This window comes from Lolium perenne, chromosome 6, assembly GCF_019359855.2.
Source record: "Lolium perenne isolate Kyuss_39 chromosome 6, Kyuss_2.0, whole genome shotgun sequence".
NCBI lineage: Eukaryota > Viridiplantae > Streptophyta > Magnoliopsida > Poales > Poaceae > Lolium > Lolium perenne.
The window spans coordinates 48738555-48748845 of NC_067249.2; positions in this window are offsets into that span (position 1 = coordinate 48738555).

Below are 10291 nucleotides of genomic sequence, written 5' to 3' on the forward strand. Positions count from 1 at the left end.
GAGCTTTCACTCTCCTTGATCATGTTGCATCATACTCCTCTATTGATCCTTGAAAACTTCCTCCACACCATACTCGAAACAACTCATTAGAGGGTTAGTGCACAATAAAAATTAACATATTCAGAGGTGACACAATCATTCTTAACACTTCTGGACATTGCATAATGCTACTGGACATTAATGGATCAAAGAAATTCATCCAACATAGCAAAAGAGGCAATGCGAAATAAAAGGCAGAATCTGTCAAAACAGAACAGTTCGTATTGACGAATTTTAAAATGGCACCAGACTTGCTCAAATGAAAATGCCCAAATTGAATGAAAGTTGCGTACATATCTGAGGATCATGCACGTAAATTGGCTTAATTTTCTAAGCTACCTACAGGGAGGTAGACCCAGATTCGTGACAGCAAAGAAATCTGGAACTGCGCAGTAATCCAAATCTAGTACTTACTTTTCTATCAACGACTTTACTTGGCACAACAAAACACAAAACTAAGATAAGGAGAGGTTGCTACAGTAGTAAACAACTTCCAAGACACAAAATAAAGACAAATTACTGTAGCAAAATAACACATGGGTTATCTCCCAAGAAGTTCTTTCTTTATAGCCATTAAGATGGGCTCAGCAGTTTTAATGATGCACTCGCAAGAAATAGTATTTGAGGCAAAAGAGAGCATCAAGAGGCAAATTCAAAACAAATTTAAGTCTAACATGCTTCCTATGCATAGGAATCTTGTAAATAAACAAGTTCATGAAGAGCAAAGTAACAAGCATAGGAAGATAAAACCGGTGTAGCTTCAAAAAATTTAGCACATAGAGAGGTATTTTAGTAACATGAAAATTTCTACAACCATATTTTCCTCTCTCATAATAACTTTCAGTAGCATCATGAGCAAACTCAACAATATAACTATCACATAAAGCATTCTTATCATGAGTCTCATGCATAAAATTATTACTCTCCACATAAGCATAATCAATTTTATTAGTTGTAGTGGGAGCAAATTCAACAAAGTAGCTATCATTATTATTCTCATCAAGTGTTGGAGGCATAGTATAATCACAACAAAATTTACTCTCCATAGTAGGTGGCACCAAAAGATCACTATCATTATAATCATCATATATGGGAGGCAAAGTATCATCAAAGAAAATTTTCTCCTCAATGCTTGGGGGACTAAAAAGATCATGAAAACCAGCTTCCCCAAGCTTAGAACTTTCTATATTATCATCAACAATGGTGTTCAAAGCGTTCATACTAATATTACTACCAGCATGCAAATAAGATTCCATAGGTTTTTTTTAATTTTCGCATCAAACAATCCATGTTTTAAATCAGGAAATAGCAATAGAAGCTCATTTTTGTCCATTATGCCAAACTAGTGTAAACAAGAAACAAAAAGATGCAATTGCAGGATCTAAAGGAAATAGCTTTGAGTACTTACAACGACGGAAAATAGCTTGGTAGCCGAGGTCCGGAGTGTGAGTACCTTTTACCTTTCCTCCCCGGCAACGGCGCCAGAAAATAGCTTGATGTCTACTTCCCCCTCCTTTTCCTGTAGACAGTGTTGGGCCTCCAAGAGCAGAGGTTTGTAGAACAGCAGCAAGTTTTCCCTTAAGTGGATCACCCAAGGTTTATCGAACTCAGGGAGGAAGAGGTCAAAGATATCCCTCTCATGCAACCCTGCAAACACAAAGCAAGAAGTCTCTTGTGTCCCCAACACACCTAATAGGTGCACTAGTTCGGCGAAGAGATAGTGAAATACAGGTGGTATGAATATATAGTAGCAGTAGCAACGGTGCCAGAAAATAGCTTGCTGGCGTGTAGTTGATGGTGGTAGTATTGCAGCAGTAGTAACACAGTGAAACAGTAAACAAGCAGTAGTAACGCAGCAGTATTTAGGAACAAGGCCTAGGGATTAGACTTTCACTAGTGGACACTCTCAACATTGATCACATAACAGAATAGATAAATGCATACTCTACACTCTTGTTGGATGATGAACGCATTGCGTAGGATTACACGAACCCTCAATGCCGGAGTTAACAAGCTCCACAATTTGTTCATATTTGAGTAACCTTATAGTGTAAGATAGATCAAAAGACTAAACCAAGCACTAACATAGCATGCACACTGTCACCTTCATGCATATGTAGGAGGAATAGATCACATCAATATTATCATAGCAATAGTTAACTTCGCAATCTACAAGGGATCATGATCATAGCATAAACCAAGTACTAACACGGTGCACACACTGTCACCTTTACACACGTGCAGGAGGAATAGAACTACTTTAATAACTTTGCTAGAGTAGCACATAGATAAATTGTGATACAAACTCATATGAATCTCAATCATGTAAAGCAGCTCATGAGATTATTGTATTAAGGTACATGGGAGAGATGAACCACATAGCTACCGGTACAGCCCCGAGCCTCGATGGAGAACTACTCCCTCCTCATGGGAGCAGCAGCGGTGATGAAGATGGCGGTGGAGATGGCAGCGGTGTCGATGGAGAAGCCTTCCGGGGGCACTTCCCCGCTCCGGCAGGGTGCCGGAACAGAGACTCCTGTCCCCCAGATCTTGGCTCCGCGATGGCGGCGGCTCTGGAAGGTTTCTGTGGTTTTCGTCAATCGTATCAGGGTTTTCGATCCAGGGGCTTTATATAGGCGAAGAGGCGGCGCAGGAGGGTCGAAGGGGCGACGACACCATAGGGCGGCGCGGCCAGGGCCTGGGCCGCGCCGGCCTATGGTCTGGGGGCCCAGTGCCCCCCCTCTGGTCCTTCCCGGGTGTTCTGGATGCTTCCGGTGAAAATAGGAACTTGGGCGTTGATTTCGTCCGATTCCGAGAATATTTCGTTACTAGGATTTCTGAAACCAAAAACAGCAGAAAACAGGAACTGGCACTTCGGCATCTTGTTAAGAGGTTAGTTCCAGAAAATGCACGAATATGACATAAAGTGTGCATAAAACATGTAGATAACATCAATAATGTGGCATGGAACATAAGAAATTATCGATACGTTGGAGACGTATCAAACATCTGTTCAACTACAAACCAAGTAACAATAAAATGGAGAAACCATTCCTGACTCATCTTTTCCATGTCTTAAACTAATCCATGACCCTACCATGAACCTCGTGGTATTCATTTTACTTCATTCTTGGAAACATGACATGGAGAACAACCCTAGAAATATATATTCTTCTCTATTCCAAATTATTAAGCATCAAACCTAGAGAGGTGAGAGTTCTATTATAATTATTAGAGAAGCATTAACAAACCTTGAGTTAAACCTTGGATATATATCCAAGTATTCAAATCATCATCTTTAAGAGGAACCTTAGGATCTTATTCAAGATATTTCCTAGAGAGAGAATCCATTTATGTTAACCATAGATATTGGTGACCACATCATTCTCTATGGAGCCTAAACTTAGGTTAGTATTAAAGTCCTTCCCAAATTAAGAGAGAGACCACTCATATCAATCTTAGCTTTACCTATTTAAGAATATAGGACAACCTTTGAACAAAAGCATTGAGAGATTAACCATTTCATCCTGAAGTGGTGAGATAACCAAATATCAATAAGACTATACACATGAATTAGTGAAATAAGGATAGGACTAATCCAACTAAGTTAGACAATTGAATCTTTAGCTTAGCTATTTAAATAAATATCAAGAGTACACCATAAACCCTAGAATAACTATTCCTATGAAAGAGAGCTCAAGCTATGATGCTACACTCAAGTTAGTTGAGGCAACACTCTAATTTAAGGGAGAGAACTATCCATATACCCAGATAATTATATAATCATTCTCTGGAAAGAACCCTAAGTAATCTCTCAGGCCTTCTCCTGGAATATAAACTAATAAGGCAACCATAGCCCTGTCCATCCTATAAAGTGAAATAGAAGTGCTATACCTGAGTTGAACAAGACAATGCTTGATCATGGAAGTGAGAAACCTATTTAATGAGAGATACCTTAGGAAGCAAAACCTTGATCATTATAAATTGAGTGATGATCATAAACCCTAAGAACTTGAGGTAGAGATATTAAGAACAAGTTGATCATGCCTAAACCATGATCATGTTCTTGAGGTATGTGAGGATAAGTTAAACCCTAATAGGATAAGTATATATCATTCACCACATGAAATCATAGGGAGATAACTAGTAAGCAATCCTAGACTTATATCCCAACCTTTACTTGGGAACCACTTGGTGATCATAAGTGGAATCCTACCACATCTATATTTCATAAATTAAAGAACCTGAGCAAACCTGATACGTCTCCGACGTATCGATAATTTCTTATGTTCCATGCCACATTATTGATGATATCTACATGTTTTATGCATACTTTATGTCATATTTATGCATTTTCCGGCACTAACCTATTAACGAGATGCCGAAGAGCCAGTTGCTGTTTTCTGCTATTTTTGGTTTCAGAAATCCTAGTAAGGAAATATTCTCGGAATTGGACGAAATCAACGCCCAGGGTCCTATTTTTCCACGAAGCTTCCAGAAGAGCGAAGATGAAACGAAGTGGGGCCACGAGGTGGCCAGACACCAGGGCGGCGCGGCCAGGACCCTAGCCGCGTGGCCCTGTCGTCTGGGCCCCTCGTGACGCCCCCTGACCTACCTCTTCGCCTACTTAAGCCTTCATCGATAATAGCCCCAGGACCGAGAGCCACGATACGGAAAACCTTCCAGAGACGCCGCCGCCGCCAATCCCATCTCGGGGGATTCAGGAGATCACCTCCGGCACCCTGCCGGAGAGGGGAATCATCTCCCGGAGGACTCTTCACCGCCATGGTCGCCTCCGGAGTGATGAGTGAGTAGTTCACCCCTGGACAATGGGTCCATAGCAGTAGCTAGATGGTCGTCTTCTCCATATGTGCTTCATTGTCGGATCTTGTGAGCTGCCTAACATGATCAAGATCATCTATCTGTAATGCTATATGTTGTGTTTCTTGGGATCCGATGGATAGAGAATACTATGTTATGTTGATTATCAATCTATTACCTATGTGTTGTTTATGATCTTGCATGCTCTCCGTTGTTAGTAGAGGCTCTGGCCAAGTTTTTGCTAGTAACTCCAAGAGGGAGTATTTATGCTCGATAGTGGGTTCATGCCTCCATTAAATCTGGGATAGTGACAGAAAGTTCTAAGGTTGTGGATGTGCTGTTGCCACTAGGGATAAAACATTGATGCTATGTCCGAGGATGTAGTTATTGATTATATTACGCACCATACTTAATGCAATTGTCTGTTGTTTGCAACTTAATACTGGAAGGGGTTCGGATGATAACCTGAAAGTGGACTTTTTAGGCATAGATGCATGCTGGATAGCGGTCTATGTACTTTGTCGTAATGCCCAATTAAATCTCACAATATTCATCATATCATGTATGTGCATTGTCATGCTCTCTTTATTTGTCAATTGCCCAACTGTAATTTGTTCACCCAACATGCTATTTATCTTATGGGAGAGACACCTCTAGTGAACTATGGACCCCGGTCCATTCTTTTAATCGAATACAATCTACTGCAATACTTGTTCTACTGTTTTCTGCAAACAATCATCATCCACACTATACATCTAATCCTTTGTTACAGCAAGCCGGTGAGATTGACAACCTCACTGTTTCATTGGGGCAAAGTACTTTGGTTGTGTTGTGCAGGTTCCACGTTGGCGCCGGAATCCCTGGTGTTGCACCGCACTACATCTCGCAGCCATCAACCTTCAACGTGCTTCTTGGCTCCTACTTGTTCGATAAACCTTGGTTTCTTACTGAGGGAAAACTTGCTGCTGTACGCATCACACCTTCCTCTTGGGGTTCCCAACGGACGTGTGTATACACGCTATCGAGCATATTTTCTGGCGCCGTTGCCGGGGAGATCAAGACACGCTGCAAGGGGAGTCTCCACATCGCAATCTCTTTACTTTGATTTTGTGTTGCTTTACTTTTATTTACTACTTTGTTTGCTGCACTAAAACAAAACACAAAAAAAATTAGTTGTTAGTTTTACTTTATTTACTATCTTGTTTGCCATATTAAAAACACAAAAAAATTAGTTACTTGCATTTACTTTATTTAGTTTGCTTCATTTACTACTGCTAAAATGAATACTCCTGAGAACACTAAGTTGTGTGGTTTCACTAGTTAGGCTTAATGGAAAACAACAAAAATATTAGAGATCTTTATAATATTTATCTTGAGTTAGGACATGAGGAGTTTGAAGAGAAAATTAAAAAACCTATGGAACTTTATATGCAAGCTAATGGCAATGTTATTAATATGAACGCTTTGAACACTATTGTTGCTAATGCTATGGAAAATTCTAAGCTTGGGGAAGCTGGTTTGGATGAGCATGATATTTTTAGTCCCCCAAACATGGAGGAGAAAATTTTCTTTGATGATACTATGCCTCCTATATTTGATGATTATGGTGATGAGAATAATAATGATAGCTACTTTGTTGAATTTGCTCCCACTACAATTAATAAGAATGACTATGCTTATGTTGGGAGTAGTAATAATTTTATGCATGAGACTCATGATAAGAATGTTTTACTTGATAGTTATATTGTTGAGTTTGCTCATGATGCTACTGGATATTATTATGAGAGAGGAAAATATGGTTGTAGAAATTTTCATGTTACTAAAACACCTCTCTATATGCTGAAATTTTTGAAGCTACACTTGTTTTATCTTCCTATGCTTGTCAGTTTGCTCTTCATGAACTTGTTTATGTACAAGATTCCTATGCATAGGAAGTGGGTTAGGCTTAAATTTGTTTTGAATTTGCCACTTGATGCTCTCTTTTGCTTCAAATACTATTTCTTGCGAGTGCATCATTAAAACTGCTAAGCCCATCTTAATGGCTATAAAGAAAGAACTTCTTGGGAGATAACCCATGTGTTTATTTTATTACAGTACTTTTATTTTATATTTGAGTCTTGGAAGTTGTTACTACTGTAGCAACCTCTCCTTATCTTAGTTTTATTGCATTGTTGTGCCAAGTAAAGTCTCTAATAGAAGGATGATACTAGATTTGGATTACTGCGCAGAAACAGATTTTCTTGCTGTCACGAATCTGGGTAAAATTCTCTGTAGGTAACTCAGAAAATTATGCCAATTTACGTGAGTGATCCTCAGATATGTACGCAACTTTCATTAGTTTTAAGTTTTCTCATCTGAGCAAGTCTGGTGCCTCTTAAAAATACGTCTTTACGAACTGTTCTGTTTTGACAGATTCTGCCTTTTATTTCGCATTGCCTGTTTTGCCATGCTAGATGGATTTTTCAATTCCATTGACTTTCAGTAGCTTTGTGCAATGTCCAGAAGTGTAAAGAATGATTGTGTCACCTCTGAATATGTAATTTTGATTGTGCACTAACCCTCTAATGAGTTGTTTTGAGTTTGGTGTGGAGGAAGTTTTCAAGGATCAAGAGAGGGAGATGATACAACATGATCAAGGAGAGTGAAAGCTCTAAGCTTGGGGATGCCCCGGTGGTTCACCCCTGCATATATCAAGAAGACTCAAGCGTCTAAGCTTGGGGATGCCCAAGGCATCCCCTTCTTCATCGATAACATTATCAGGTTCCTCCCCAGAAACTATATTTTTATTCCGTCACATCTTATGTACTTTGCTTGGAGCGTCGGTTTGTTTTTGTTTTTGTTTTGTTTGAATAAGATGGATCCTAGCATTCTTTGTGTGGGAGAGAGACACGCTCCGCTGTTGCATATGGACAAATATTTCCTTAGGCTTTACTCATAGTATTCATGGCGAAAGTTTCTTCTTCGTTAAATTGTTATATGGTTGGAATTGGAAAATGATACATGTAGTAGTTGCTAAAATGTCTTGGATAATGTGATACTTGGCAATTGTTGTGCTCATGTTTAAGCTCTTGCATCATATACTTTGCACCTATTAATGAAGAAATACATAGAGCATGCTAAAATTTGGTTTGCATAATTGGTCTCTCTAAGGTCTGGATAATTTCTAGTATTGAGTTTGAACAACAAGGAAGACGGTGTAGAGTCTTATAATGTTTACAATATGTATTTTATGTGAGTTTTGCTGCACTGCTTCATCCTTGTGTTTGTTTCAAATAAACCTTGCTAGCCTAAGCCTTGTATCGAGAGGGAATACTTCTCATGCATCCAAAATCCTTGAGCCAACCACTATGCCGTTTGTGTCCACCATACCTACCTACTACATGGTATTTCTCCGCCATTCCAAAGTAAATTTTTTGAGTGCTACCTTTAAAATTTCCATTCTTCACCTTTACAATATATAGCTCATGGGACAAATAGCTTAAAAACTATTGTGGTATTGAATATGTACTTATGCACTTTATCTCTTATTAAGTTGCTTGTTGTGCGATAACCATGTTCATGGGGACGCCATCAACTACTCTTTGTTGAATATCATGTGAGTTGTTATGCATGTTCGTCTTGTCTGAAGTAAGGGATATTTACCACTAAAATGGTTAGAGCATGCATAATGTTAGAGAAGAACATTGGGCCGCAAACTAAAGCCATGATCCATGGTGGAAGTTTCAGTTTTGGACAAATATCCTCAATCTCATATGAGAAAATTAATTGTTGCTACATGCTTATGCATAAAAGAGGAGTCCATTATCTGTTGTCTATGTTGTCCCGGTATGGATGTCTAAGTTGAGAATAATCAATAGCGAGAAATCCGATGCGAGCTTTCTCCTTAGACCTTTGTACAGGCGGCATAGAGGTACCCCTTTGTGACACTTGGTTAAAACATGTGTATTGCGATGATAATCCAGGTAATCCGAGCTAATTAGGACAAGGTGCGGGCACTATTAGTATACTATGCATGAGGCTTGCAACTTGTAGGATATAATTTACATAACACATATGCTTTATTACTACCGTTGACAAAATTGTTTCTTGTTTTCAAAACCAAAGCTCTAGCACAAATATAGCAATCAATGCTTCCCTCTGCGAAGGGCCTTTCTTTTACTTTTATTGTTGAGTCAGTTCACCTATCTCTCCACCTCAAGAAGCAAACACTTGTGTGAACTGTGCATTGATTCCTACATACTTGCATATTGCACTTGTTATATTACTTTACATTGACAATATCCATGAGATATACATGTTACAAGTTGAAAGCAACCGCTGAAACTTCATCCTCCTTTATGTTGCTTCAATACCTTTACTTTGAATTATTGCTTTATGAGTTAACTCTTATGCAAGACTTATTGATGCTTGTCTTTAAGTACTATTCATGAAAAGTCTTTGCTTTATGATTCATTTGTTTACTCATGTCATTTCCATTGTTTTGATCGCTGCATTCATTACATATGCTTACAATAGTATGATCAAGGTTATGATGGCATGTCACTCCAGTAATTATCTTTGTTATCGTTTACCTGCTCGGGACGAGCAGGAACTAAGCTTGGGGATGCTGATACGTCTCCGACGTATCGATAATTTCTTATGTTCCATGCCACATTATTGATGATATCTACATGTTTTATGCATACTTTATGTCATATTTATGCATTTTCCGGCACTAACCTATTAACGAGATGCCGAAGAGCCAGTTGATGTTTTCTGCTGTTTTTGGTTTCAGAAATCCTAGTAAGGAAATATTCTCGGAATTGGACGAAATCAACGCCCAGGGTCCTATTTTTCCACGAAGCTTCCAGAAGACCGAAGATGAAACGAAGTGGGGCCACGAGGTGGCCAGACACCAGGGCGGCGCGGCCTGGACCCTGGCCGCACGGCCCTGTCGTCTGGGCCCCTCGTGACGCCCCCTGACCTACCTCTTCGCCTACTTAAGCCTTCGTCGATAATAGCCCCAGGACCGAGAGCCACGATACGGAAAACCTTCCAGAGACGCCGCCGCCGCCAATCCCATCTCGGGGGATTCAGGAGATCACCTCCGGCACCCTGCCGGAGAGGGGAATCATCTCCCGGAGGACTCTTCACCGCCATGGTCGCATCCGGAGTGATGAGTGAGTAGTTCACCCCTGGACTATGGGTCCATAGCAGTAGCTAGATGGTCGTCTTCTCCTTATGTGCTTCATTGTCGGATCTTGTGAGCTGCCTAACATGATCAAGATCATCTATCTGTAATGCTATATGTTGTGTTTGTTGGGATCCGATGGATAGAGAATACTATGTTATGTTGATTATCAATCTATTACCTATGTGTTGTTTATGATCTTGCATGCTCTCTGTTGTTAGTAGAGGCTCTGGCCAAGTTTTTGCTAGTAACTCCAAGAGG